The sequence below is a fragment of the Equus asinus genome, chromosome 19, assembly GCF_041296235.1.
Source record: "Equus asinus isolate D_3611 breed Donkey chromosome 19, EquAss-T2T_v2, whole genome shotgun sequence".
Classification (NCBI taxonomy): Eukaryota; Metazoa; Chordata; class Mammalia; order Perissodactyla; family Equidae; genus Equus; species Equus asinus.
The window spans coordinates 15161300-15168084 of record NC_091808.1 but is presented as its reverse complement, the minus strand read 5'-3'; the positions used below and the strand labels follow the sequence as shown (position 1 = coordinate 15168084).

Genomic DNA, 6785 nt, shown 5'->3' with positions numbered 1-6785 from the left:
TCTGTAAAATGGGGTTAATATGGGGATGATGTAAGGATTGTATAAGAGAAAGAGAAGAGAGGACTTAGGGCTGAGGCCAGCTAAACCCTTGGTTTATGTAAGGTGTTCTCAATATTATTCATTAATTATATGGAACTATTTAGGGAGCAAAAATGTTTATTTTGGGAAAATCTACTTTTTTACAAGTCCAATAAATTGGCAAAAGATGGAAGTGCATGCTCTTGGCCTTCTGGTAGAACAATTCTATCAGCACTAGAAAGTAACCTCTGAATGGTTTTCTAGATGACTGGGAAAGGCATTGATGGTAAATGCGGATCTTACATATCCATAAAGACATAAGAAATGCCTATCCAGTCAACTCAGTTATTTAAAGTGATAGAAAAACTCAGGCCAAGCGTGCAAACTATGTGAAGAATATTCTAATTATATAGCATTTGTCAATTCTACTCTTAATTATCCTGGGGAAAAAATATCGAGGCTACTTCTAAAAGAAAAAAAAGGATAATCGTGAGCTTCATCAGTTGCACAAAATTATCCAGGTATATCTCATTGGGAATGAAAGTAAATGTTGATGATTTCATACATTTTTGACCCTTTGAAGCTGCGTCTTTGGTGTGAAATTCTTGAAAGGGTCAGGTACACAGCACTAGTCTTTATGTGATAATTCTTTTCCATTGGCTGTACCCAGACAATGAACTTTCTCGTGAAAGGAACCCAAACATGGGAATTATTTAAAATACAGAATTAAGATAGAGGTTCATGGAGTTAAAAAAATATAGATGAACTTTATGGTCTCACATTCAATCAAGACAACTTTTTAAGTTTTTTAAATCAAAAGTACAAGAAGTGGCTGCATTTTGGAACAGAGTAATCATTATATGTTTTGAAATAGCTTTTAGATATTTTAATATAATAGATGAGTCAATGTGGAAATATAGAATTTTATGATAATGTGATAAAAGATATTCTCATCATTGAGCCTGTGCCAGTTCCACACTAAACAATTAGTGGTTCTCAAGACAGAAGATGCATTTTCATGAGTTTTATTTCTAAGGAGAAGCCCACACCCTGGATATCTGGAAAAGTAGACTCTTCAGCCCACTTTCTCTAATCTGCTGCTAATTTCTAAGCCGTCTCAGTAAGAGAACATTTGCTTATTCTTTTCTGCTCTTTCTCCATTTCTCAGTCCTTCTTTCTTTCTCCATTTGCTTACCTCAAAAGCCCTATTGTCTCTATTATACTGAGCAACCTCCATAAAATTACCCGCCAGACTTTCCACGAAATAGGTTGAATCCATTTCTGAGTTAATTTGGAGAGTTTCACACCCTCTAAGGAAAGAAAAGCATGAACACAATTTTTATTCCACTTCCTTGAAATTACAGATCCCAAATGTAGAAATAAAATGAACCAGTGCAGGAAGAAATGCTAGACTTGGAGCGGTTTATGTGGTTTCTAACAGGTTCGTGTTGACCAAGTTATTAGTTCTAGCCAATATTTTAAATTTTCAAAGAGAATGATTTGTAAATATAATTCCAGCTTACTTTATGTACCACTGCCATTTTTAAAGTGATTTCGTGAAAATTATAATAATTAGTAGTAATAAAGATTACAAAAGTGTTTTTGTACCACCATGAATTAAACCACACTGAGTGCAAATTAAATGACAGGTATATGAGCTATCGCCACTTATTGAGTTATATATTTATTACTGAACAGATCGTATTTATACACAATTTATGACACCTGGTCTTGAAAAGATAAATGACGGCATCTTCCCTAAACCCTCTGCACACTGCCAGTTCTCTCGGGCTCTTTCTTGGACTTTATGATGCTGTTAACTTCCTACTCCATCACACAGAGCTCCCTCTGTAATAGTCTTAAATTGCTATAAGTGTCTGTAAGTTGCTCCCTGCTTTTTAGATTTCCTCATCACTGATTAAATGAACTAATTTCCGTAAATTGCTCAAAATGGGGCCTGACAGAGAATATAAATTCAATAAATGTTACCTCTTCCTATTATCATCATTGCTACCAATGAGACCCATTTGCCCTCCTCACTGAAGAGTTTGTAGAAGTGTGATTTTTTGGTTCAGATTATGCTATAATTAGATCTTTAATTTTTGTGTCTTAGCCTCATTTAATATTTTACTTTGTTTCCATTAAAAAAGAAATGAAAGGAAAACATACCAAAGAAAATGAACTTCCATTATTTTAGACATTCAGTCCAATTGTTTAGAAATTGTGAAACAATATTTTGACCTGGTCTAATCCCTGTATAAAATACAAGTGCATTTATGTGTATACACGTTCATTTTATATTAGCAGTGCATAGAAAAAATTCTGGAAAAATAATAGACACCAGACTGTAAACAATGATTATCTCTAGGGTTGGGATTAGGATAGACCTATCTTTATTTCTTAAGCAATATAGTTCTATACAAATTTTAAAGTTTCAGTAGTTTATACCTTTTTATAATCATAAAAACAATGAAAAATTTAAAATATACTTGATTCTCTTGAGTCAATGCAATCCAAATTCCCTTTAGACAGCAACACCACTGTGAGAGTGTTTGTGTACCCGAGTGTGCACAAATAGTACAGAGCCCTAGTCCCATTTAATAATGATGCAGAGATTATCAGGAAGAATGAAAAGTGCTGTCCATCTTGCCCATAGCTCTTTATTCCATCCTACCCCTGTTGCCCATGAAGGCTTGTTCCCCATTTGCTTTCCTGAGACTCCCACCCCATCTGGCCTAGAACACATGATCTCATCATTTTGACCCGGATCCTGCCTCTGTCTCAGGGGACTTTGGGAGTAGACTGTGGTGTTGGACCCTTCATGTTTCTCCATGCACTTGGCTCACTTCTTTAGCCCTCAAACTTCTATGGGATCTCCCCTCCCTAGTTCCATCTTCATGGTAGGAATCCTATCCCCAAACCAAGCCATTCTTCATGGAACAGCTTGTCTGGAAGGATGGGTAAATTCCCAGGGGAAAAGAGAGATCGGAACAAAATAACTTGCAGCATTTGTACTTTATGTAAACGCCTAAAGCCTGGCAAATGTCTGGCATGAACTGAAAATGCTACTTCTTGACTAAAGCACAGCCAAGGCATGGTGTTTGGAAAAAGCCAGTCCTCCTGTTTCTCCTTTACTCTCACACTTTACCACACCCACAACACTTCTGACACCAGATGCATGTCCTACAATTTAACTCAATTCTGACACTACCTAGAGCTAGCATCAGATCCCACAGGTTAAGGGCCCAGTCCCGTGAAACTGCCCCCGACCTCAGATGTCAATTGCAAGATGTAGGTCCCTAGGCTACGCATAACTTCTGTCTGACTTGGCTACAAATCAAAGGTTCCTGTGACCTCTTCCTTCTTGGATTTGATTATTTTCTCACAAAACACAGGGAAACACTTATTTATCTTAACAGTTTATTAAAAGATATGATAAAGGATACAGATAAACAGCCAGATGAAGAGATACGCAGGGTGAGGTATGGGAGGGCCCTGAGCACAGGAGCTTCTGTCCCTGAGGAGTTGGGGTGTGTCACCCTCCCAGGACGTGAAGGTGTTCACCAACCCGAAGGCTCCCTAAACCTCATGCTTTTGAGATTTTACGAAGCCTTCATCACTTAGGCGCGATTGATCATTCAATCCATTTCCAGCCCTTCTCCCTTCCTGAGAGAATGGAGGTGGGGCTGAAAATCCCAAGTGTCTAATTATGGCTTTGTCTTTCTGGTGACCAGCCCTCATCCAGGAGCCATCCAGAAGCCCACCAAGAGTCAACTCATTAGAACAAAAGACATAGCAATCACCCAGGAAATTGCAAAGGTTTCAGGAGCCCTGTGGCAGGGACCGGGGGCAAAGACCAATATATATTTTCTATTATCTCACACATGATGATATCATTTAAGGGATAAACATTAAATAATATAAAGATGAAAAAATAGGTAGCCATTGCCTGGTATTGCTTCTGGCTTTCAGCTGTCAACAAGAATGAAAGCAGAGGGAAAAGAATAGACTAATAAGGATAATGTGGAAGCTTCACCCTTAATGTCCCAAAAAAGAGACAATTAGGAACAGGGGGACCCAACTCTGCAGATTAAACATAGTGACGGGGGATGGGTCACCAAGAGGGTGCCCCGAAGTAGCAGGAGGGCCTCCAAAAACTGTCAAATCTACTTCACTGTGCGAAATCTGCCCCCAAGAACCGCTACCCAAACAAAATAAAAGTTTGTGGACAACGTGGGCTCCCTCCTGAAATCCATCTCACAGTAGGGACCAGGGACAAGACACAATAATCCAGGGAAGTCCTACCGCTCAGCACCCCGGGAAAATTCAAAGGTCGGGTCACAGATTATCAGCAGGTATTTGTGGTGAGGAGATCTTTTGCGTCTAACTTTTCTAAAGTTTTTCTAGGTCACAGACCTACAATTTGACGAAAAAGCTACCTCTTGACATTCTCCCCAGGCAGTTGTGCGCATGAACGCTCCAATTTGCATTCAGTTTCCAAGACTTCAAAGACCTCCTGCTGCCTATGGATGCGAGGTAAGAACCTTTGGAATAGAAGCTAAGTCTCCTTGCAGAAAGGTAAAGCCTGGTGGGAGACTATCCTTTCACCCTTACCATATACAAGCAAGGAATTGTTAACATAGAATGTAAAAATAATTAAGAAGGTAGAAGGAAATGATGGCCTTTAATACCACCTTGTTAGATGGAGGGGTGAAGGGTCCTTAGAATAGCTCACATCTCATAGTCCCAGCCTTCAAAGTTCCTAGCCAATGGAAATAATAATGATAAAGTAAAAATCATTAATTGTGTGCCTACCACACGCCAGGCCTCAGGCACAAAACCGTTCATTTATTTAACAAGTAGTTATTGAGAATTTTTGTGGTCATTTTAAATAAGTTAATACAGAGATCTTAGAAGAAATCTTGACACAGCAAATACTCAAGATCAGTTAGCTATTATTATGACAGTCAGGAAGTACAAAGTGTTGGTGGGTTTAAATAAAAAGACCCCCCAGGACACTTGACACTACCTCTCCCTGAAAAGCTATTGATCCATCCGAAGCATGAGAACCAAATATTCCCCTTAAAGCTCATGTGGTTAAGATTGCCAGGAAACTACATTTAGTGTAAATATCTAAAACCAATGCTGAAACCCGGGATCGAACCAGGGACCTTTAGATCTTCAGTCTAATGCTCTCCCAACTGAGCTATTTCAGCCTGTTCAGGTGTCTTCTCCTGCATAACTATAATGGAATAATATTTGTTTTACACTAACAAAAAAGGTCAATATTCAGGTTTAGTTGGAAGTAGGCGTTTAACAAATATTACGGAGATGATAAAAGAGGTGTTTACAAGCCAGAAGTAATACATAATTTCACTTTTCTCAGTTATGTTTTTAACTGCCCTGCAATCATTTTCCCATTTAAAAATAAATCATGGACTTCTTTCGTGTCAAAGAAAAATGTCTCTAGTTGGCATTTCCATCTAATATATGGTTATTTCCCAGAAAAAAATGACAGCATGGTTCACTTAAATATTTAATTAAATGTCAATTTTCCATAAAAGCAATGTTCCCATAGACCCATAAACACAGCCAGGATTAGAAAGCAGTTGGAGACTGAAGCTCCAAGGAGATCACTCAGGAGCTGTGGCAGACGCAAAAGGTAGGAACAGGAAAGATGACATAAATCGAAAAGCTCTGTGGTAGCAGAATGATGGGCCTCCAAAGATGTCCATGTCCTAATTTCCAGAAAATACAGTATGTTAGGTTACCTGGCAAGGGAGAAGTAAGGTTGCAGATGGAATTAAGGTTGTTAATTAGTGTACTTTGAGATGAGGAGAGGACCCTGGATTAGCCAGGTGGGTCCAAGATAGTCACAACAGTCCTAATAAGTGGAAGAAAGAGGCAGATGAGAAAGAACTGGAGAGATGGCAGCGTGAGCGGGACTCAGCCTGGCATTGCTGGATTTGAAGATGGAAGAGCGCCGCAAGGAATGGGGGCAGCCTCTAGAAGCTGGAAAAGGCAGAAAAATGGATTCTGCCCTGGAGTCTCCACAAAGGACTGCAGCCCTGCTGACATCTTGATTTAACCCACTGAGGCTAATTTGGGTCATCTCACCTCCAGAACTGTAAGATAATAAATTTGTGTTGTTTTAAATCACTAAGTTTGTGGTAATTTGTTACAGCAGCAATAGGAAACTAACACAGGCTTGTGAAAAATGTATTTATTAGTACCCAAGGAAGGAACAAATTGGCAAGACTCCTCCCTATCCCCCCAAGGTTGGGAATCAGAGTTGGTTGAAGGAGGTGGTGGCGAAGTTCACTAGGGTGTCATGGGCCAGTTTGTCGGCAGTAGGCATGACATGCTGGGGCTGGTGATCAGGAAGCTGCCCACTGTAGGGGGTGACACAACTCTCTGGAGAGTAAGCACCAGTGGGCCTTCTGCAAGCCGCTGGCAGCTGTGTCTGAGCAGCACGAAGAGACGTCCCTTCTTCTGCTCTGCCTTGTTCCTTTAAGTTGTGGATACCAGTCTTCAGAGTTTGAGAGACCTAACCTTTTGAGAGAAAAATGAAGTGACAAAAACATTCTTAGCAAACCTCTTGAGGAAAAACACCTTTCACCAAAATGAAACAAATACACAAGAAAACGTCAAAATTAGAGGCCACAGGTATTTAAAACAAATCTTATCCTTAAGTCTGTGACATTTTCTTGAACTGCTTTGCTCATATGGGCCTGTTTCCCAGAAGTGATTTTCCTCAGGGTAAGCCA

The 6785-nt window shown here is 39.6% G+C and overlaps 1 non-coding gene across 1 annotated transcript; it reads right to left on the bottom strand.

Annotated features, from left to right (window-relative positions):
- Window positions 1–5161: 5161 nt before the first annotated feature.
- Window positions 5162–5234, bottom strand: TRNAF-GAA (transfer RNA phenylalanine (anticodon GAA)). The gene has a single exon. It is a non-coding gene; the product is annotated as a tRNA-Phe (tRNA).
- Window positions 5235–6785: the final 1551 nt, after the last annotated feature.